Source organism: Vidua chalybeata, assembly GCF_026979565.1.
Source record: "Vidua chalybeata isolate OUT-0048 chromosome W unlocalized genomic scaffold, bVidCha1 merged haplotype SUPER_W_unloc_12, whole genome shotgun sequence".
NCBI classification, from domain to species: domain Eukaryota; kingdom Metazoa; phylum Chordata; class Aves; order Passeriformes; family Viduidae; genus Vidua; species Vidua chalybeata.
The window spans coordinates 327,711-352,218 of NW_026530323.1; the positions used below are offsets into that span (position 1 = coordinate 327,711).

Below are 24,508 nucleotides of genomic sequence, written 5' to 3' on the forward strand. Positions count from 1 at the left end.
CGAATGAAGAAACCTCCAAGAAACTATAAAAAGAAACTGAATAAGGGAGTGGGGTGTGGGGCACTGCAGTGTGGGACACTGCAGGAGGGGCGGTTTGGAGACCCCTACCCACCCAGCGCTGTTTTGCTTGCTACTGCTTGCTGTAATTAATAAAATGCTAATTGACCTTAAAAAGGCCGAATCAAATTATTCGCCTCAATTTACCACAATTTGGTGCCGTGACTCGGATAAAGGAAATCCGGGAGGGAGGCCCCACTAGGGTGAGGCGCCCCACCGCCTTTTGCGGTGGCCCTAAGGGGGGGGCTTCCTCCTTGGGCCTTTACCGACGAACCTAAAACTCAGTAGCAAGCAAAGGTACCCCCGTTAATCTTTGTGCACGAAGAACCGCGGAAGAGTGAACACGCAGGAAGCGTAAGTAGCCTCCGGTGGGCCTCTTTTTCCCGGTGGGTGGTGGGCCTCTTTTTTTCCCAGGGTTGGGTGACGTAGGAGGGGAGAGCTGCACCCCCTCGGCGTCGAGTTACCCTCGGTGGGGAGGCTCCTGGGTTAGGAGGAGAGCAAGCGGGCCTAACCCAGACGTGGAGGTGGACTGCGTCAAAGTTCCTGGGGCAGGGGATCCCCGGAGAAACTTCCCCAAGTTTCGGCTTACTAATTTAATATAAGTGTATGTGTTCAGTGGGCCCCGTACAAGCGGGCTCCGGAATGCATGTGAAAGGGACAAAGCCTCGACCCTGGAAACGGGGTCTTTAAGAGTCGTTTAGGGGTGTGTAGTCCCGGGGTGATTGAGGTGAGTAAAGAAGACACACAGGGCGAAGCCCCGGTCGAGAAACGGAGGCGCCGGAAAGACGTGAGTAGTCCGGTCCGCTCGGTCGCTCGGTCAGGGGTGGGAGTCCTGGAGTGTAACGAATGTGAACGTGTGTGTGAGAGGGGAACTGGCAGCTCAGATTCCCCAAGTGAGTGTGGACCCCATAGTAGTGCGTTTCCCATATCCGGCGACGGAGTGGGCCACGAATTGGGGGAAGCGACTGTCGTATTGTTTGTGTTGAGTGTGAGAAGGCACTCTAGAAGATGGGTCAGAGAAAAAGTAAATCTGCTGAACCCATGGGTGGGAGAATCTCGGTAAAACTTCCTCAGATCCCAGAGGAGAGTCCACTAGGCTTAATGGTAAAGTATTGGGATGCCTTTCCTTCTAGAAAAGGAAAAGATAGGGTTAAAATGATCCATTATTGTATGGAAATTTGGGGAGGTAAACAAATAAGGGGAGACCAACTATATTGGCCCGTATTTGGGTCGTTTGAGGATTGGATCTGTCAAGCTCTAAATATATATGTTAACTCCAAAGAGCCCTTTAACCAAGAGGAGAGCGAATATGCAGCTCTTTGGATAATGGGGGAGACAAGAACAAAGCTATTTGCTCTCAATAGTAAAAGGAAAAAGAAAAGCATGCAGGAGGAGGAAATACCCCCAGTTATTCCTCCTCCCTATATACCACCACCTCCTCCAGTACCTCCACCCCTGCTACAATACCTTGTCCCCTCAGCCCCCGTTCAAGAATTATCTGATGACGAGGGATCAGAGGTTAGGGGGTCGGAGGGGAATACCCCCAGGATGTCCCGGAGAGTCACTAGGAGTCAAACCCGACAAAGGGAGAAACAAGAACTGGGCATATTTCCTCTTAGAGAACATGGGATGGGAATGGTACCCAACCCAAATGCAGCACAACCAGGGCAGCCAGCCCAAATTTTGGGAGTGGGATATATATCTGTCCCACTAAGTCCGGGAGATGTCCGGGATTTTTAAAAGGAAATGGGACATCTGTTGGAAGACCCCCTGGGGGTGGCGGAGCGATTAGACCAATTTTTAGGACCTAACATTTACACTTGGGAGGAGCTGCAATCTATCTTGGGAATCCTATTTTCTGTGGAGGAAAGGAGAATGATTAGGGAGACGGGTATGAGGATCTGGGACGATGAACACCAGCAAGGACCATTAGCAGACACCAAATGGCCCCTCCAGAATCCTCAGTGGAATAACCAAGACCCGGTACATCGCATACACATGAGCGATTTGCGGAATATAATATTACAGGGAATAAGGAGGGCTGTTCCTCGTGGGCAGAATGTACAAAAGGCATTTAAAGAGCACCAGAAAAAAGATGAAGATCCAACAGAATGGTTGGAGAGATTGAAGAAAGCTTTCCAGTTGTATTCAGGGGTGGACCCCAATACCCCAGAAGGGGAGACACTTTTGAAGGTGCATTTTGTAGTCAATTCTTGGGTAGACATTCGGAAGAAGTTGGAGAAATTAGAAGGATGGCAAACGAAAGGATTGGATGAGTTGTTGCGAGAGGCTCAAAAGGTGTATGTTAGGAGAGAAGATGAGAGTTTTAAAAAGCAGTCTAAAATCACGTTGGCAGCAGTAAGGGAGGGACAACAAAATCCCCAAAGGAGAACTGGAGGTCAGTCTAGAGGTCAGACTGATGTCCCGAGAAGTCGGTTTGAGGGGAAGTTGAGAGGTGGAGAGAGCATTGTTTGTTTCTATTGTGGGAAGAAGGGACACATAAGGAAAGAGTGTCGGCAGAAGATTGCTGATGAGGAACAGTTCAAAGAAGATTAGGGGGGTCAGGGGCTCTATCTGCTGGGGACAAGGGAAAGAACAGAGCCCCTGGTAAAATTAAAGATAGGTCCCCAGCAACAAGAATATGAGTTCCTTGTGGACTCAGGGGCGGAGAGATCAACCGTCCAGACCCTTCCCCAAGGGTGTAAGATTTCACCTGAGATAATACAGGTGATTGGGGCCAAAGGGGAACCCTTTGGAGTACCTGTAATTAAGGATGTACTCTTAGAAAGTGATTCTAAATTAGGAATTGGGTCATTTTTACTAGTTCCAGAAGCAGATTATAATCTATTAGGGAGAGATTTGATGGTCGAGTTGGGGATAGGGATAGAGGCAAAAAAGGGAGAACTAACAGTAAAACTATATCCTCTCCGGGCTGAAGACGAGAAAAAAAAAGATTAACCCAGAAGTTTGGTATACCCCCGACAGTGTGGGGAAATTAAATATTGAACCCTTTGAGGTAACTATCAGAAACCCAGAAATCCCTGTCAGGATTCGGCAATATCCCATACCCAAAGAAGGGAGGGAAGGACTAAAAACAGAAATAAAGAGACTTTTGGAAAAGGGACTTTTAGAACCCTGTATGTCCCCTTTCAATACCCCCATCCTGCCGGTAAAGAAACCAAATGGCAGTTACAGATTGGTGCATGACTTGCGGGAAATTAATAAAAGAACAGTTGAAAGATTCCCGGTCGTAGCCAATCCACATACTATTTTAAGCCAACTTGGCCCAGAAAACCAGTGGTATAGTGTAATAGATCTTAAAGATGCTTTTTGGGCCTGTCCCCTTAAGGAAACCTCTAGAGATTATTTTGCTTTTGAATGGGAAGACCCGGATACACATAGAAAACAACAACTGAGGTGGACAGTCCTTCCCCAGGGGTTTACCGAATCCCCAAATTTGTTTGGGCAAGCTCTGGAACAAATATTGGCAGAATATTCACAGGGGGAGGGGATTGTGCTTCTACAATATGTAGATGATTTATTAATTGCAGGGAAAGAAGAAGAAAGAGTAAGGGAAGAAACTATAAAACTCCTAAATTATTTAAGCCTTAAGGGATTCAAAGTTTCAAAGTCGAAATTACAATTCGTGGAAGAGGAAGTTAAATACCTCGGACACTGGCTGACTCAGGGGACTAAGAAATTGGATACTGATAGAGTCCAAGGAATACTTTCCCTGGAAGCCCCAAAAACTAAAAGGCAGGTTAGGCAGTTACTGGGACTTTTTGGGTATTGCAGACAATGGATTGAAAATTTTAGTGGGAAAGTTCAATTTCTGTATGAAAAATTAACAACAGACGGGCTATTAAAATGGAGCTCCGAGGATGAGACCCGGTTAAAATCATTAAAAACTGAACTGGTCAATGCCCCGGTTCTCAGCCTCCCGGATCTAAAAAGACTATTCTTTTTATTCATTAATGTCAATGAAGGGGTGGCGTACGGGGTGTTAGCCCAGGAATGGGCTGGAGGAAAGAAACCAGTGGCATATCTTTCAAAGCTTCTCGACCCGGTTAGTCGAGGGTGGCCTGCCTGTCTGCAATCGATAGTGGCTGCTGCCCTTTTGGTAGAAGAAGCAGGAAAGATAACTTTTGGGAGTGAACTGAAGGTTTTATCTCCTCATAACATTCGTGGAGTACTACAACAAAAAGCAGATAAATGGATAACAGATGCCAGACTCCTAAAGTATGAAGGCATCCTAATTTCTTCTCCTAGGTTAAGTATTGAAACCACAAGCTTACAAAATCCAGCCCAGTTTCTATATGGGGAACCAGTTGTGGGACTAACTCATGATTGTCTTTTGCAAATAGAGGAACAAACAAAAATAAGACCAGACCTCGAAGAGGAGGAATTAGAGGAAGGATATCGATATTATGTAGATGGGTCCTCTCGGGTCCTTGAAGGGAAAAGGAAATCTGGGTATGCTATTGTGGATGGGAAAATTTTTAAGAAAATAGAATCTGGTCCTCTTAACCCCAGCTGGTCAGCACAAGCATGTGAATTGTATGCAGTACTCAGAGCTTTAGAACTACTAAAAGGAAAAGTTGGGACCATTTATACTGATTCAAAATATGCTTATGGGGTGGTTCATACATTTGGTAAAATCTGGGAAGAAAGGGGTCTTATCAATTCACAGGGAAGGGGGTTGATACATGGGGAATTAATTCTGAAAGTGCTCCAGGCCTTGAGAGGTCCGGAAAGAATAGCTATTGTTCATGTAAAAGGACATAAATGGGGATGGGAAGCTCAGTACGGGGAAATAACTTAGCTGACCAGGAGGCAAAAAAGGCAGCTCTAATGAATTTAAAACCATATAAGGGGGGGGTCACACAAAGGAAAGATTGCTCCACTTGTGGAGCTGACTTAGAGGAAGAACCATGTCGGGCTTGTTGGGATGCATACGGGATTGATGCAATACAGTGTGCCTGTGATAACCCCCAAGACAAACATTGCCGGTTCCATGAACCCATTAACCATGTGTTAGCCTTCACGGTACAGGAAAAACAAAAATTAAACCAAATGGGGGTGAAGGAAAAGAGGGAGGCAAGTGGATACTACCGGACGGGCGGGAGGTACTCCCAAAAGGAATGGCAATAAGGGTCCTGCAAGCAATTCATGAAAAAACCCACTGGGGAACTCAAGCCCTGGTTGACCAATTTGCAATTAAATATATGTGCATAGGGATCTATAACCTTGCAAAACAGGTAACCCAACAATGTTTAACCTGTCAAAGAATAAATAAACAACAATTAAGAGAAAGACCAATGGGCGGAAGGGAACTGGCACAACGACCCTTTTCACATATACAAATCGATTTTACAGAATTACCAAAAGTGGGGAGGTATAAATATTTATTGGTACTGGTAGACCACTTAACCCATTACATGGAAGCTTATCCTACGGCCCGAGCTACTTCGAACACTGTGGTAAAAGTATTATTAGAGCAAATTATCCCCTGGTATGGATTAATTGAGTGTTTAGACTCAGACCGGGGACCCCACTTCACCTCTAAAATTGCAAAAGATGTCCTGACAGCTTTGGGGACTCAATGGAAATATCACACCCCATGGCATCCACAGAGCTCGGGGAGGGTGGAAAGGATGAATGGAGAAATAAAAAAACAACTCACAAAGTTAATGCTGGAAACAAAAATGTCATGGGTTAAGTGCCTACCTCTTGCCTTATTGAACATTCGAACTCAACCCCGAACTGATGTGGGAATCTCCCCATTTGAAATGCTATTTGGAATGCTTTATGATATGGAAGCCCCCACAGATCACCCCTGCCTTAAAGATTCTCATATTAAATTTTACATCACCCAAATTATGAGCAGAAGGCAGGAATTGAGAAAGAAAGGAGTGCTGGCACAGAGACCACCTCTGGACATAACAATCCATAAGATAAAACCAGGGAATCAAGTACTTATTAAGTCTTGGAAGGAAGATTCCTTAACCCCATGCTGGGACGGTCCCTTTCTTGTTTTGCTTACCACAGAAAAGGCAGTCAGGACGGCCGAAAAGGGGTGGACTCACGCCAGCCGAGTGAAAGGTCCGGTTGCCACAAATAACCAGTGGAGAGTGACTAGCCAGCCTGGGAACCTGAAAGTGACTCTTAAGAAAAACTAATGAACTCTGTGGACATTATCCAAATCAACCAAAAGGGGGAGCAAAAGGGATACAATTACAAACTAGCTGAAGACTCTATAGTGATTTGTAATAGGAAAGTTGTGAAGATTGTTATTCTTTTGTGTGCTTTAGACTCTATAGTGATATTGTAATAGGAAAGTTGTGAAGATTGTTATTCTTTTGTGTGCTTTAGACTCTATAGTGATATTGTAATAGGAAAGTTGTGAAGATTGTTATTCTTTTGTGTGCTTTAGACTCTATAGTGATTTGTAATAAGGAAGGTTGTGGAGATCGTTATCCTTTTGTAAAATTTGCCAAGAACGGTGGTGGGTCCATTGCCAGAGGGGAAAACCACCAATTGAGGTTTGTACTGAGTGCTAAAAACTCAGAGAAAACTAATTGGAACTGTACTAAGAATAGGAGAATTGGAAAATCGGTGGGTCAGTTTTGGATCTGAGTGGTGGAAAATATTTACCAAGGGAATATACCCTGAGTATTTTCATTTACTAACGAGCCCACTCCATTTGCTGCTCAGATAATAAAAGGGTGTTGTCGAAAGGAACTGAAGGGGATTCCTTGCAACCCACTTCTGGTCAAAGATAAGAACTGGGAACAGTACAAGGCTAGGCAGGAGCGGAAAAGGGGACGCTCAGGCGAGTACTGCTGCTGCCGAGAAGATGGTTTACCTCGCGGCTCGAAGCACCCGAGTCGGCGAGTGTCACGATCCGCTTCTTGCGGGGTGTCGTGATGGTTCTTTTCACCGATCCCAAAAGTGCAAAAAGGCAAACAACAAGGGACTATCAGTTAATCACAACAAATGCACCTTTATTAGGGGCCAAAACAATAAATGCGATAGTGGGGATCAGAAAGGAGATAGAAGGATAGAGAGAGAGAGAAGAGGGGTATGGGAATAGCTACCAACACAGGCGAGATCCTCAGTGGTCCGGACGATGGGGATCCGTCTGTCGTGTCGGGGAAGTCTTCGAAGTTCTGGTCGACTCGGGGGTCCAATTATAGTCCACAGAGGAAAGAGGGGGGAACAAGTGTAACAATGAAAGTCCATTGTAATCGCCCTGAGGGAACAGGTGAGTCCACAGAAACCACCAAAGCAAGACGAATACAATGAAGAATAAGTCCATTTGAATCACTGAAGGGAAACAGGTCATGTCATTTGTGGTCAGACCACCAATTTCCCCTCCCCCCTATAGTAGGGGTCTCAGTCCTTGGGAGGAGGGTTCTCATTCTTTGTTTGTCACAGTGGTAACGAGGCAGATGAGGGGTCTTCAATGAAGGACCACAGGAGTCACCCCAAAAGTTCATTTGGCTTAAGAACGGAGATTAGAAGCAGGCCGCGCATCAGGCTGTCCCGTGCTGGGTCCATGCCAGGTCTTTGCCAAGTCCTTGCCAACTCCTTGCCAAGTTCTTGCCAGCCCTTGTTCGGAACAGCCAGCGTGACGGTTCAGTGGTTGCACCTGCACTGTGTCCTGTTCTAAGCCGGAACTGCAGTGGAGGAAGGGATTCTTTCTCGTGGCAATCGGAAGGCAGAATGGAAAATGAGGGCTTCAGACGGGCTCTTACAGCGAGCGAGGCAGAGAGGAAAAGGCCAAGCCCCCTCTAAGTGGAACAATGCTGAAATGCTCCAACCATTGCCAGCCGAGTACTAGGCTCCCTAAAAGGACCAGTCTAAGTGCCTCCGAAACACCAAGGGAGCAGCAAGCCCAAAAGGGGAAAGCAGGATGTTACAAAACAAAAACAAGGCTAGGACTCCACCCTTATTGGCAAATTATTAGCTTTCTATTGCTTTGTCCTAATGGTGTTTCTGGTCAAGACAATGCTGAATGGCTGTGGTCCCAAGCCTTTACCCAATACACTGGATCTATGGGAAGCCAGCCTGATTTAGAAGGTTTAAATTTAACAACTCTAGTCATGCACGATAACCAGATATATACTAAGCAGGAGTGGAAAAGACAAGAGGGGTGGTCACTTCAAGGAACCATAGGAGAGGAAATTAAGATAGGGTGTCGAATGATTAACGGGACTACCTACAATAAAGTTATCCAAATCAGTGTAGATAATCACAAGCATTCTAAGGTATGCAATCATCCAAGTGAATTAGACTGTTGGTATAACTTCACATTAAGGCAAACTGTTGACGTGGTTTGCCTCTGGGCCCACAACACCATTGGGTTGTCTTTCAAATTTACAATAAACGCCATGGCCAAGCCTTTTACAAACCACTCCAGCACTCAAGTACACACCAAAAATATACCATTCAATCTTGAACCCAAGGTTTATGAAATCGGCCCATATGTCATAAGAAATACGGGTCAACAAAAACTGCTCTTTAACCCAGAATGGTCCCTTAAAACGTGTTGAACTGTTAATGCAAACTAATATCTCGGCAGTTCAGCCAGCCTGTTCTCCCTTCCTAAGGTCATCCTTCGAAGGATGGACAAAGTGGCTACAAAAACAAGTACATCTCCGAGGTAGAATGCGAAGGGATTTAACCGGGATGTTAGGAACCGGATTGGGGGTTTTGAATGGGATCGACTCTGAGATATTAATGAACAAATTAGCTACAGCAACTAACGATCTGACAAAATTAAAACAACCTTTACAGTCTTCTCTACTGGCACTAGGAGATAATCAGTGGCAAGTCTCAGAGGTACTGCCAAGATGGAGAGATATTGAGGATCACAACCATGACTTATTGGTAGACATGTTACAAGTGGCACAAGAGAACATATCTTTAGCCCTTAGTTGTATACAAGCACAATTATGGATACAATCAACAGCAGCTTTAATCATAAGAGAAGGAAGTGAGGGGGTGTTTCCAGCTGAAGTACGAAGGGTCGTCTGGGACAATGCCACAGACTTTGAGAGGGATTCCCAATCTTGGTGGACCTTGGTAAATTTTACCTATAATCCCACCACTAACACTGCTACTGCCTTTGTGCTCACTATACGGAATGCCATAATTCACACTATACACCCTATTGTTGCCTTAGGAATAAGTCATGAAAAGTCAGTATTATACCCCTCAGAACATAGGGTATGGGCCTGGAAAAACCGAGGGAAATGGCAAACCATTAACCTAGAACCTTGCATTGCTTGGGAACAGCAGGGATTTATCTGTGAGACTAATTTAATTAGCACTCAAGATGTATGCCTTGACACTGACCAAGGTATTTGCCACTTTGAAATCAGCCCAGATCCCAACCCACGAACTGTATTAGTGTATATAGGTAATGGCTGCGTGTGTTTAAGGACTGTGTGTGCTGTTATAGAAATTGATAAGGACAAGGTCTCCTTACTTACTAGAAATCATTCCAATTTCTGTATTTCCAACTTTATCAAAGTTACTGGGTGCGACTTTAACTACTCAGCACCAGTTGTATCCCACCAATTAATAAAATCAAACTACACAACATACAACAAATTACCACCCACACCCATTGGAATGAATTCAACCCTGGTTAAACAATTAATGAAACACCAAGATCTAATCAAAATTATAGAAGAAATTCACAAGAATGGGCAGAAAACTCTCATGACTGTCCATCATGATATAACTGAAATAAACAGAGTCCTGCAGAGAGTAAAAAAGGATGCAAGTCATAACTGGTGGGATGCACTATTCGGATGGTCACCAACTGCAACTGGGATCATGAACACTTTAAGTCACCCCATTATAGTTTTACTAATTCTAGTCGCTATAAGTTTAATAATGTCCATTTTAACACTCATATGGAATTGGAGGATGTTGCAACGTGTGGCTACTTTGACTTCACTCTTTAGAACTCATGGAATCCTGCTGAAAGAAAACTGTCCTGAGGTAGAAGACACTTTACTCCTAGCATACGAAGCAGCAAAACGATTTGATGAACAAAATGGTAAAAGAGAAAATGGGGGATTGTGATAAACTGTGATAACTTATTTGTTCATCAAAAGAATTGGAATATTAAAGGAGGAAAAATAAAAATTAAAGTATAAGGGACTAGCCTTATACTAGCTTGTAGCAACTGCTACAAACCGCAAGGCTATAGATATATTGCAAAACCGCAAGATTACAAGTATGATTAATCACCATATAGGGAGCTTTTTGTAGTTTTTTTCAGACAGGCTAAGAATGTCGGGGGATGGCCGGAGCTGATTATGAAATCAGCGACCACCAGGCAACAGCCACCGGACTAGACAACGTAGGAGTGCTCCAGGTACGCCCATCACCGTCCGGAGCCGATTGTGAAATCAGCGATCACCTGCCTCGACACAACGCAGAAACGACGCAGAGAGATGCTCAAGCTACGCACACCGCTATCGCAAAAGACACGAATGAAGAAACCTCCAAGAAACTATAAAAAGAAACTGAATAAGGGAGTGGGGTGTGGGGCACTGCAGTGTGGGACACTGCAGGAGGGGCGGTTTGGAGACCCCTACCCACCCAGCGCTGTTTTGCTTGCTACTGCTTGCTGTAATTAATAAAATGCTAATTGACCTTAAAAAGGCCGAATCAAATTATTCGCCTCAATTTATCACAATGGCAAGAGCCCGTGCAGCCGCAGAGGCGGCCGCCCGGCAGGCACAGGGTGAAAGCTCCCAAATCGCAGCAGCGGCGTTGGCCAGGCAGCCGACTGAGAGCAGCGAACCGCGGCAGATGCTCGTCTCGCGGCAGCGGCAGCGCGCATGCGTGTGATGGAGAAGCGAAACCCAGAAGCCGGGGCGGGGGAGGGCACCTCGCATGTCGCGGGCGCGACACAAGCACAGACGGGACGGAAGTTACGCGCTCAGGTTGTGGGCGTCGGCACAGAGCCAGGAGAGGCGTGTCCCTATGAGGGGCAGAGCGGGGTGGAAACATCAGAGCCGGAGTGGGACGGGAAGGTGGTGACGTCAGTCTCGGGGAGGACGGGAGCCGGGGCGAGCGAGGAGGCGCGGTCAGGGTCGGGGCGGGAGCGTCCATACCCCCGTGATGACACAGGCAGGGATGGGGCGTGTCCAGGGTGCAAACGTCCGCCAAGGCACCGCCCCCCCACCGTTACCAGGGCAACCGAGACACACGCAGCCAGCCCATGCCCACAACCAATCCCAGCCAGCCTCAGACATTGCAAAGTTAAAACAGTTGATACAGCAAGAGTCGATATCCCGGACTGTGAGATTTGTAAATGTGAATCAACTGTTAGAAGAAATGCTCAGAGATTTATTAGAGATACAAATAGGAGAGAAAACGTCACAGTCTTTTGCAGTGCCGACCTCAGCCGGTCAGGCGGCAGCGCCACCCAGTGGCGGGACCGCAACATTGCAGCAGGTTTTGCCGGATCCGGTTGGTCAAACCACTGCGCCACCCAGTGGTGGAACTGTAACATTGCAGCACTTTTTTCCAGTTTCATATAAAAAGAAGTTTAGGGTGAAGAAGACCAGACCTGCACGACAGCAGGAACCTCCGCTGATTCCAGAATGGCATGGGACTCAGGACACTCCTGCTGAGGCGCAGCAACAGGCTGATACTGTACGTATCATCGCTTCGGAGGGTGTTCCAGTCTGGACAATTCCAACATCAAGGTCTGCCGATTCTTTGGGTCAGGAAGAGTCAATTTTAATATCAAAAGGGGTTGTCGAGTTTCTTTTACGGTACTTGGACACAGACTTGGAGTCGCATCCAGAGCTGTTGGTTCATCTTCTGCAAATTTTTCAAACAATGCAGGGCAGTCGTGTGTTTTCCTCCACAGCAGACACTTCATTTTCATCCACAAGCACTCAGCCTTCACCTTCGCAAATGCCACAGATGCCGTTGGTGTCGGTGAGTTCTGCTGCACCAAAGCAGCAGTCACAACAGATGACTCCACTCTACAGGCAAGTACCCACAAAACTTCCAGCTTTACCGAGTGCAAAATGAGATTGGCAGGACATTTGAGCAGAATTGGAAAAAGAGAAAGGTTTATTGCAGGGCTCGGGAAACATCATGATGCCAGTGAACTATGACGCTCAGGGCCAAAACCCGAGGTGGGAACACCTGGATCGTGGTGCGATCAAAGACCTAGCCAAGGCCATCCGAGACAACGGGCTGTCATCACTGTACTTCAAACAAATGTTGAAAAGCATTTTTGGTATGTACGATTTAACACCCTATGATCTTAAATATCTCGCAACATCAGTTCTTACAGACGCCCAAGCTCTCGTGTGGCAGAAGGCAGGTGGACATAGGGTCTCTCGCTGCTGCAGTGGACAGGCAAATATTTTCTTGTTGGAGCGTCCGTGCCAGGGTCACCCAGATGTTCTGACATGGCTGAGGGACGATCCACGCAGCTGTCAGACTGCTCAGCATGAACAGGATGACAACTCGGACAGGGCTCATCGTGAGGTTGAGTGGAAGGTAATTTTCTTTTCTAAAAGGAAAAAACAAACATTTTAAAGGACATTAAAGGTTAGGGTTCTGTTGGAACCTAACCAGATCTCTTAAGAAGATTCTTCTTCCTCTTCTCAGCGTCATCTTCTCTTTGAAGTGACAGCTGCTTACTTCTCATCTCCATCTGTTGGATCTGGATTTTTGGGGATGAAAGGTTTTACCCACTTTTGGGGTATCCATCGTGGGCCTGTGGGGGTGGACATGCACACATAGGCACACCCCCAGGTAATGAGCTCATAAGGACCCTTGGTTGACCAAGTTTCTGAGTCCCTATTGAGGACTGGTGGATGCTGTGACAATTTGAACTGATTATTGCTGTTAAAATGACGCACTACCGGAGGACTCTTATTTTCAAATGAACAATTTAGAAAGTTAATGGTGAACAGGGCTTTGCAGAACTTTTGCTGTGGTGACATCCACGCTGTTCAACTGCTCTGCCTAGCCAGGAATTGTTTGAGCGTATGGTGGGCACGCTCAATCACAGCTTGACCTGTGGGGGAGTGGGGAATGCCTGTTTTGTGCTCCACCCCCCACTGCTGGACAAACTCTAGGAGCTCCTTGGAGGCATATGCTGGGCCATTTTCAGTCTTAATCTCCCCAGGGAGCGCCAACACTGAAAAGGCTTGCACCAGGTGTTGTTTGGCATGCACAGTCCATTCTCCTACGTGGGCAGAGGCATAAACTGCACCCGAATATGTGTCTATGCTTACGTGCACATATTTCAGGCGACCAAAACTGGGAATGTGTGTGATATCTGTTTGCCACACTTCACAGCTCCCAAGGCCTTGGGGGTTAACCCCAACACCCAGTGATGGCACTGCTTGGAGCTGGCAATTGGGACAGGTGGCCACAATGGCTCAAGCCTGACTCCGTGTGAGTTGGAACTGACGGATCAGGCCTGGCACATTCTGATGGTATTGCTGATGACTTAGCTTTGCCTGTTGGAAGACATCCAGAAGGCGTGCCATTTCTGCTGGGGCGGCAAGGGAATCTGATTTATGATTACCTTCTGCGATTTCATCTGGCAAATCGGTATGTGACCTCACATGCATCACATAGAACGGACGCTCCCGCTGTGAAACTAAATAAATTAGTTTTGAGACCAACCTGAAGAGATGCTTGTTCTCGATGTCTTTGAGCACGGCCTGCTCCACCCTGGACACTACTCCCGCCACATAGGCTGAATCGGTGACCAAATTAATTGGCTCCAAGAACTTCTCAAAGGCTCTCACGACTGCGGCCAGTTCGGCGACCTGGGGTGACCCCTCCACAAACTCAACATCAGCTTCCCAATGCTGAGTCTGGGGATTTCTCCAAGTCATCACCGACTTGTGGGATGCCTCGGACGCGTCAGTGAACACTGTAAGTGCCTTGAGTGGCCTATGGCTCCTTTTCTCATGAGGAATGAGGTAGAATTCCTCATGAAACAGCTTGTGTGATGGGGCGTGGACAGATACCTGTCCCCTGTAGCTGGAACTGGAATGGCCTGGGAGATGATTTGCCCCTTGGCCAAATAGAAGGGTGGCTGTGGACAGTGCTCCAGGAGAATGAGGTTAGGTATGTCCCCCTTGATGGTCATGGGAGCCACCTCAATCTCCACGGGTGTGTGTGCGGTGTCCCCAATAACAAAGTACTCACTGTCCAGTCCCGTGCGATCTTTTGTCAAGTCCTGTGAGTCCTCCAGCAGGTCCACTCCAATGACTGTCCACTGGGTAGACCTGAAAACAAAAGCTTTGGTGGTTACAAGCTTGAAACACTTGTGAGGCCACCAGATTCTGCTATGCAAATATTTCTCTTGTTGTCCTGCACCCTGCCTCCTTTCCTCCCCCTTTTCTCTTTTGAGAGAGGTTTTCCTCATGGGGAAGCCTGCTGCACTGATGTCATGGTGCGGGGAGGGCTCGCGCTCGTGTCCGAGTTTTTTTGTTTGACGGTCTTCTTCTGTGGCTGGTTGTAGGGCCAGTTTCGGGCAAAATGTCCTGTCTTCCTGCAGTGGAAGCAGATGACATGTTGGGGCTGCTCCGGTGACATCTGTTGCCTCCTCACTCCTGGAGATACAGCTGCCACAGTCTCTTAGTTTGTCTGCATTGCCCACACCTGCTGTGCAGCAAACAGTTCTGCCTTCCTAGCACACGCTTAGATCATCTCTGCCAGTGTAGGTAGATGTTGGAGTCCAGAACATCCCTTTGGCTGCTCTGGATGCCTCGAGACCCTGGCAGGGGGCTCAGGGATCTTGGCAACAAGTCAAAAACATCTGTGGCTTCGATTTTAGCCCATGGGAGAGACTGCCAACCTTATATGAGGAATTACAAGCCAAAAGGGATCGAGTAGTGCAATAAAGGAATTGGTACAAGGTGAAAAAGTAGAATTTTGGGGTTTTTTTAGAATGTAATTCAGGGATACAACATGGAGGCATCTGGGTGTGCCCTGGCCTTTTCTTCCTTCTTCTTGTCCTCCATGTCTCAGTGTGATAGTGGCATTTTTCTATTGGTCTAAGGTAGGGACACACTGTCCAACATAGATTTTAGGTATTGGTACGGGAACTGTAAACATGGTACACGTAATTTTGGGTATATAATGTGGGAGATGCCTGGGGCTTGGGGCAGACTGCCATGGCTTCTGTAGTAGCCGGACCTCGGCAGGTCAGAAAGAAAATATTTTAGATAAGAAGAAATAAACAACCTTGAAAACTCAGCTTCATGCCTTCCAGACCTTTTCTTTGGCTGCCGGGCTAGGGAAAAAGGACTTTCACACTGTTGGGGTCTTGCCAACCCGACCCCAACAGGTGGAGGGTTGAGAGGCAGTCCCAGGAGCACCCTGCTGCAGACCTCATTGGTATTTTTCTGCGCCATCTCTTTAACTATCTCCACCTGTGTCTTGGGGTCCTGTACTTGTCTCTCAACTTGTGCATGGAGCTGGTTGACAAACTGCAAGAAACACTCCAAAGGATAATGTTTAATGTTAAGGTAACTACCCCTAACATCAACAGTCAGCAACTGGTAAAAAGCTTTTTCTGCAGCCTTTGAGATCTTATCTAGGACAAATTTTCATAACACCCGAGCTTGGTCCTCAGGCTTAGCCCACTCCCCCTCACCACACAGATGTTCATAAGTGACATCGTTATCTTCCAGATCTTTGGCACCCAGTGTGCCTTGCTTAAATTCCGCTAGGAGTCCCCTCAGGGATCTCTTCCAGGTGCTTTCCCATAGACCAAACTCTGTCTAAGTAAGCAGGCACTGGAAAAGATCTAGGAGGTCAGCTGGGACAAATTCAAGGGATGTGAAAGCAGATCTTAGCATGCCTTCAAAAATTTCACTATATTTTCAGAAATCTAATTGGGCTTTGTACATTTCTCGTTTCGTTTGGTAGGAGAAGGGCTGATAATTTCTGGGGCCGCTTCTACTACCAGTGTATTGGACAGGAGCTACTAAGGGAATTGCTTCCTCCCTCTGGTTTTGATCCCTGGAGTTTTGCCTTTTGGCCCCATCCCCATGGGACCTGGAAGGGGGGGCACACCCCCCTTGGGGACTAGCAGGGGAACCACCCCCACCCCGGCCCCACCCTCTTGGGGACTGGGCAAAGAACCACCCCCCACCCCACCCCCTTGGTAACTGAGCAGGGGCACACCCCCTCCCCCTGCTCCACCCTCTCGGGACCTGGGCAGGGGGGCGTGGGAAACAGCAACAGACAGGGGGGTGAAGCAACCGTGGGAACCAGGGGCGGGGCTGGAGGATGACATCATGGAGGGTGGACACATGGAGGGAGGGGGGGAGTGTCTGAGGGAAGGAAGTGGTTGTGGGACCAGAAGGGGTTGGGGGAGGGGACAGGTGGGCAAAAGGGATTGTGGGAAGAAGAAAGGTAGTTAGGAGGGTCGGCCATGTGGCCGGTGCCATCTTGGCCCCCGAGCACGTGGTCGGAGGGGGGGGTCAGAACACGAGATTGGGGAAGCAGCAACTGGGTTAAAGGGGGACAGGGAAGGTGCTCTGTCAGCCTGTGCACAACTGCCAGAGCCAGGGTACTGAGTGGGAGGTGGGAGGCCAGGGAAACAGTGGCTGTGCCAGGAACCCTGCGATTCTCGGGGTGCCTCGCATGTCCCTCTCAGTTCAGGGGCAGAGGGTTTGGGAGAAGGGGTAGGGGAAGCCGCAGAAAGGGAGGCTTGTTGTGGCTGTCCCTTCGCTTCCCTCTTTAGCACTTCTTTCCAAATCAAAAGGAACACAGGGAAAAATTGAGACACTGTCCTGTCTCCCTGTTCCGCCTTAGCTGTTAACAATGTTCCGATTTTGTCCCAGGTTGATATAGAATTCACATTTTGCTGGGTAAACTGAGGGAAGTGAAAAGATATCGAGTGAACAAACCGTTTCAGAACTCCTTTGGAAATTCTAACATTTCCACTACTTAGGGTGTGATAAATTGAGGCGAATAATTTGATTCAGCCTTTTTAAGGTCAATTAGAATTTTATTAATTACAGCAAGCAGTAGCAAGCAAAACAGCACTGGGTGGGTAGGGGTCTCCTAACCGCCCCTCCTGCAGTGTCCCACACTGCAGTGCCCCACACCCCACTCCCTTATTCAGTTTCTTTTTATAGTTTCTTGGAGGTTTCTTCATTCGTGTCTTTTGCGATAGTGGTGTGCGTAGCTTGAGCATCCCTCTGCATCGTGTCTGCGTTGTGTCGAGGCAGGTGATCGCTGATTTCATAATCAGCTCCGGCCATCCCCGACATCCTTAGCCTGTGTCTGCAAAAAAGCTACAAAAAGCTCCCTATATGGTGATTAATCATACTTTAATTTTTATATTTCCTCCTTTAATATTCCAATTCTTTTGATGAACAAACAAGTTACCACAGTTTATCACAATCCCCCATTTTCTCTTTTACCATTTTGTTCATCAAATCGCTTTGCTGCTTCGTAGGCTAGAAGTAAAGTGTTCAGCATTGTCCTGACTAGAAACACCACTAGGACAGAGCAATAGAAAACTAATAATTTGCCAATAAGGGTGGAGTCCTAGCCTTGTTTTTGTTACGTAATATCCTGTTTTCCCCTTTTTGGCTTGCTGCTCCCTTGGTGTTTCGGAGGCACTTAGACTGGTCCTTTGAGGGATCCTAGTACTCGGCTGGCAATAGTTGGAGCATTTCAGCATTGTTCCACTTAGAGGGAGCTTGGCCTTTTCCTCTCTGCCTCGCTCGCCGACTCGGGTGCTTCGAGCCGCGAGGTAAACCATCTTCTCGGCAGCAGCAGTACTCGCCTGAGCGTCCCCTTTTCCGCTCCTGCCTAGCCTTGTACTGTTCCCAGTTCTTATCTTTGACCAGAGGTGGATTGCAAGGAATCCCCTTCAGTTCCTTTCGACAACACCCTTTTATTATCTGAGCAGCAAATGGAGTGGGCTCGTTAGAATGAAAACAAGAATATTTCCCACCACTCAGATCCAAAACTGACCCACCGGTTTTCCAATTCTCCTATCCTTAGCACAGTTTCAGTTAGTTTTCGCTGAGTTTTATAGCACTCAGTACAAACCCCAATTGGTGGTCTTCCCCTCTGGCAATGGACCCACCACCGTTCCTGGCAAATTTTACATATAAAGCACACAAAAGGGTAACAATCTCTACAACCTTCCTTATTACAAATCACTATATAGTCTTTAGCTAGTTTGTAATTGTATCCCTTTGCTTCCCCTTATGGTTGATTTGGATAATGTCCACAGAGTTCATTAGTTTTTCTTAAGAGTCACTTTCAAGTTCCCAGGCTGGCTAGTCACTCTCCACTGGTTATTTGTAGCAACCGGGCCTTTCACTCGGCTGGCGTGAGTCCACCCCTTTTCGGCCGTCCTGACTGTCGTTTCTGTGGTAAGCAAAACAAGAAAAGGACCTTCCCCACATGGAGTTAAGGAATCTTCCTTCCAAGACTTAATAAGTACTTGATCCCCTGGTTTTATCTTATGGATTGTGATATCCAGAGGTGGCCTCTGTGCCAACACTCCTTTCTTCCTCAGTTCCTGCCTTCTGCTCATAATTTGGGTGATATAGAATTTAATATGAGAATCTTTTAGGCAGGGGTGATCTGGGGGGCTTCCATTTCATAAGGCATTCCAAATAGCATTTCAAATGGGGAGATTCCCACATCAGTTCGGGGTTGAGTTCGAATGTTCAATAAGGCAAGAGGTAGGCACTTAACCCATGACATTTTTGTTTCCAGCATTAACTTTGTGAGTTGTTTTTTATTTCTCCATTCATTCTTTCCACCCTCCCCGAGCTCTGTGGATGCCATGGGGTGTGATATTTCCATTGAGTCCCCAAGGCTGTCAGGACATCTTTTGCAATTTTAGAGGTGTAATGGGGTCCCCGGTCCGAGTCTAAACACTCAATTAATCCATACCGGGGGATAATTTGCTCTAATAATACTTTTACCACAGTGTTCGAAGTAGCTCGGGCCATAGGATAAGCTTCCACGTAATGGGTTAAGTGGTCTACCAGTACCAATAGATATTTATACCTCCCCACTTTTGGTAATTCTGTAAAATCGATTTGTATATGTGAAAAGGGTCGTTGTGCCAGTTCCCTTCTGCCCATTGGTCTTTCTCTTAATTGTTGTTTATTTATTCTTTGACAGGTTAAACATTGTTGGGTTAACTGTTTTGCAATATTATAGACCCCTATACACATATATTTAATTGCAAATTGGTCAACCAGGGCTTGAATTCCCCAGTGGGTTTTCCTATGGATTGCTTGCAGGACCCTCATTGCCATTCCTTTTGGGAGTACCTCCCGCCCGTCCGGTAGTATCCACTTGCCTCCCTCTTTTTCCTTCACCCCCATTTGGTTTAATTTTTGTTTTTCCTGTACCATGAAGGCTAACACATGGTTAGTGGGTTCATGGAACCGGCAATGTTTGTCTTGGGGGTTATCACAGGCACACTGTATCGAATCAATCCCGTGTGCATCCCAACAAGCCCAACATGGTTCTTCCTCTAAGTCAGCTCCACAAGTGGAGCAATCTTCCCTTTGTGTGACCCCCCCCCCCACTTATATGGTTTTAAACTCATTAGAGCTGCCTTTTTTGCCTCCTGGTCGGCTAAGTTATTTCCCTGTACTGAGTTTCCCATCCCCACTTGATGTCCTTTTACATGAACAATAGCTATTCTTTCCGGACCTCTCAAGGCCTGGAGCACTTTCTGAATTAATTCCCCATGTATCAACCCCTTTCCCTGTGAATTGATAAGTCCCCTTTCTTCCCAGATTTTACCAAATGTATGAACCACCCCATAAGCATATTTTGAATCAGTATAAATGGTCCCAACCTTTCCTCTTAGCAGTTCTAAAGCTCTGAGCACTGCATACAATTCACATGCTTGTGCTGACCAGCTGGGGTTAAGAGGACCAGATTCTATTTTCTTAAAAATTTTCCCATCCACAATAGCATACCCAGATTTCCTTTTCACTTCAAGGACCCGAGAGGATCCATCTACATAATATCGATATCCTTCCTCTAATTCCTCCTCTTTGAGATCTGGTCTTATTTTTGTTTGTTCCTCTATTTGCAAAAGACAATCATGAGTTAGTCCCACAACTGGTTCCCCATATAGAAACTGGGCTGGATTTTGTAAGCTTGTGGTTTCAACACTTAACCTAGGAGAAGAAATTAGGATGCCTTCATACTTTAGGAGTCTGGCATCTGTTATCCATTTATCCGCTTTTTGTTGTAGTACTCCACGAATGTTATGAAGAGATAAAACCTTCAGTTCACTCCCAAAAGTTATCTTTCCTGCTTCTTCTACCAAAAGGGCAGCAGCCACTATCGATTGCAGACAGGCAGGCCACCCTCGACTAACAGGGTCGAGAAGCTTTGAAAGATATGCCACTGGTTTCTTTCCTCCAGCCCATTCCTGGGCTAACACCCCGTACGCCACCCCTTCATTGACATTAATGAATAAAAAGAATAGTCTTTTTAGATCCGGGAGGCTGAGAACCGGGGCATTGACCAGTTCAGTTTTTAATGATTTTAACCAGGTCTCATCCTCGGAGCTCCATTTTAATAGCCCGTCTGTTGTTAATTTTTCATACAGAAATTTAACTTTCCCACTAAAATTTTCAATCCATTGTCTGCAATACCCAAAAAGTCCCAGTAACTGTCGAACCTGCCTTTTAGTTTTTGGAGCTTCCAGGGAAAGTATTCCCTGGACTCTATCAGTATCCAATTTCTTAGTCCCCTGAGTCAGCCAGTGTCCGAGGTATTTAACTTCCTCTTCCACGAATTGTAATTTCGACTTTGAAACTTTGAGTCCCTTAAGGCTTAAATAATTTAGGAGTTTTATAGTTTCTTCCCTTACTTTTTCTTCTTCTTTCCCTGCAATTAATAAATCATCTACGTATTGTAGAAGCACAATCCCCTCCCCCTGTGAATATTCTGCCAATATTTGTTCCAGAGCTTGCCCAAACAAATTTGGGGATTCGGTAAACCCCTGGGGAAGGACTGTCCACCTCAGTTGTTGTTTTCTATGTGTATCCGGGTCTTCCCACTCAAAAGCAAAATAATCTCTAGAAGTTTCCTTAAGGGGACAGGCCCAAAAGCATCTTTAAGATCTATTACACTATACCACTGGTTTTCTGGGCCAAGTTGGCTTAAAATAGTATGTGGATTGGCTACGACCGGGAATCTTTCAACTGTTCTTTTATTGATTTCCCGCAAGTCATGCACCAATCTGTAACTGCCATTCAGTTTCTTTACCGGCAGAATGGGGGTATTGAAAGGGGACATGCAGGGTTCTAAAAGTCCCTTTTCCAAAAGTCTCTTTATTTCTGTTTTTAGTCCTTCCCTCCCTTCTTTGGGTATGGGATATTGCCGAATCCTGACAGGGATTTCTGGGTTCCTGATAGTTACCTCAAAGGGTTCAATATTTAATTTCCCCACACTGTCGGGGGTATACCAAACTTCTGGGTTAATCTTTTTTTTTTCATCTTCAGCCCGGAGAGGATATAGTTTTACTGTTAGTTCTCCCTTTTTTTTGCCTCTATCCCTATCCCCAACTCGACCATCAAATCTCTCCCTAATAGATTATAATCTGCTTCTGGAACTAGTAAAATGACCCAATTCCTAATTTAGAATCACTTTCTAAGAGTACATCCTTAATTACAGGTACTCCAAAGGGTTCCCCTTTGGCCCCAATCACCTGTATTATCTCAGGTGAAATCTTACACCCTTGGGGAAGGGTCTGGACGGTTGATCTCTCCGCCCCTGAGTCCACAAGGAACTCATATTCTTGTTGCTGGGGACCTATTTTTAATTTTACCAGGGGCTCTGTTCTTTCTCTTGTCCCCAGCAGATAGAGCCCCGACCCCCCTAATCTTCTTTGAACTGTTCCTCATCAGCAATCTTCTGCCGACACTCTCTCCTCATGTGTCCCTTCTTCCCACAATAGAAACAGACAATGCTCTCTCCACCTCTCGACTTCCCTTCAAACCAACTCTCGACTTCCCTTCAAACCAACTTTGCTGGACGTCAGTCTGACCTCTGGACTGACCTCCAGTTCCCCCCACCGGGGACTCCGCTGTCCCCCCCCACTGCTGCTAACACGATTCCAGACTGCTTTTTAAAACTCTCATCCTCTCTCCCAACACACACCTTTTGAGCCTCTCACAACAACTCATCCAATCCTCTCGCCTGCCATCCCTCCAACCTCTCCAACTTCTTCCGAATGTCCACCCAAGAATCGACCACAAAATGCACCTTCAAAAGTGTCTCACCCTCTGGGGTATTGGGGTCCACCCCTGAATACAACTGGAAAGCTTTCTTCAATCTCTCCCACTATCCAAAGAGCTGCATATTCGCTCTCCTCTTGGTTAAAGGGCTCTTTGGAGTTAACATATATATTTAGAGCTTGACAGATCCAATCCTCAAACGACCCAAATACGGGCCAATATAGTTGGTCTCCCCTTATTTGTTTACCTCCCCAAATTTCCATACAATAATGGATCATTTTAACCTTATCTTTTCCTTTTCTAGAAGGAAAGGCATCCCAATACTCTACCATTAAGCCTAGTGGAAGTTTTACTGAGATTCTCCCACCCATGGGTTCAGCAGATTTACTTTTTCTCTGACCCATCTTCTAGAGTGCCTTCTCACACTCAACACAAACAGTACGACAGTCGCTTCCCCCAATTCGTGGCCCACTCCGTCGCCGGATATGGGAAACGCACTACTATGGGGTCCACACTCACTTGGGGAATCTGAGCTGCCAGTTCCCCTCTCACACACACGTTCACATTCGCTACACTCCAGGACTCCCACCCCTGACCGAGCGACCGAGCGGACCGGACTACTCACGTCTTTCCGGCGCCTCCGTTTCTCGACCGGGGCTTCGCCCTGTGTGTCTTCTTATTCACCTCAATCACCCCGGGACTACACACCCCTAAACGACTCTTAAAGACCCCGTTTCCAGGGTCGAGGCTTTGTCCCTTTCACATGCACTCCAGAGCCCGCTTGTACGGGGCCCACCGTCTTTTTCACACGCACACGCATTCTGGAGCCCACTTGTACGGGGCCCACCGAGCACATACACTTATACTAAATTAGTAAGCCGAAACTTGGGGAAGTTTCTCCGGGGATCCCCCGCCCCAGGAACTTTGACGCAGTCCACCTCCACGTCTGGGTTAGGCCCGCTTGCTCTCCTCCTAACCCAGGAGCCTCCCGACCGAGGGTAACTCGACGCCGAGGGGGTGCAGCTCTCCCCCTCCTACGTCACCCAACCCTGGGAAAAAAGAGGCCCACCACCCACCGGGAAAAAGAGGCCCACCGGGGGCTACTTACGCTTCCTGCGTGTTCACTCTTCCGCGGTTCTTCGTGCACAAAGATTAACGGGGGTACCTTGTTTGCTACTGAGTTTTTCGGTTCGTCGGTAAAGGCCCAAGGAGGAAGCCCCCCCTTAGGTCCACCGCAAAAAGGCGGTGGGGCGCCTCACCCTAGTGGGGCCTCCCTCCCGGGTTTCCTTTATCCGAGTCACGGCACCAAATTGTGGTAAATTGAGGCGAATAATTTGATTCAGCCTTTTAAGGTCAATTAGAATTTTATTAATTACAGCAAGCAGTAGCAAGCAAAACAGCGCTGGGTGGGTAGGGGTCTCCTAACCGCCCCTCCTGAAGTGTCCCACACTGCAGTGCCCCACACCCCACTCCCTTATTCAGTTTCTTTTATAGTTTCTTGGAGGTTTCTTCATTCGTGTCTTTTGCGATAGTGGTGTGCGTAGCTTGAGCATCCCTCTGCATCGTGTCTGCGTTGTGTCGAGGCAGGTGATCGCTGATTTCACAATCGGCTCCGGACAGTGATGGGAGTACCCGGAGCACTCCTACGTTGTCTAGTCCGGTGGCCGTTGCCTGGTGGTCGCTGATTTCATAATCAGCTCCGGCCATCCCCTGACATCCTTAGCCTGTGTCTGCAAAAAGCTACAAGAAGCTCCCTATATGGTGATTAATCATACTTTAATTTTTATATTTCCTCCTTTAATATTCCAATTCTTTTGATGAACAAACAAGTTACCACAGTTTATCACATAGGGTATCTCTGACTTGGATATAAATGCCTCTCTGTGTTGCAGAAAAGTTTGCACCCATTTCTGATGTTAAATCCTTTGTGCACACTCAATCTACCTTCCTTACAACAAGCACAAACAGAAATTGAAGGCGCCACAATTTTCACAGCCAAACTAGGGAAGCATCTGCAGTTTCCCCTCCCCCAACTCTAAGGCAAGGGCAAAATCGTGTGCGTGCAAAACCATGCGGTTTTTTAAATGGCTGCCGGCAGCTGCTGTGCTGTCCCAAGCCGCATGACAATCGCGCCGGGCTGACCCATGCCACCCGCGCCAGTCTCCACCCCTCTCGGGAGGAAAAAA

At 46.9% G+C, this 24,508-nt stretch overlaps 1 long non-coding RNA gene across 1 annotated transcript in view; it reads left to right on the forward strand.

Annotated features, from left to right (window-relative positions):
- The first annotated feature begins 210 nt into the window (after positions 1-210).
- The window catches only part of LOC128782866 (uncharacterized), a 278,999-nt gene continuing 254,701 nt past the window's right edge, over positions 211-24,508 (forward strand). The window contains exon 1 of the long non-coding RNA XR_008428909.1: positions 211-411. This is a non-coding gene — a long non-coding RNA (uncharacterized LOC128782866). The remainder of the gene's footprint in view (positions 412-24,508) is intronic.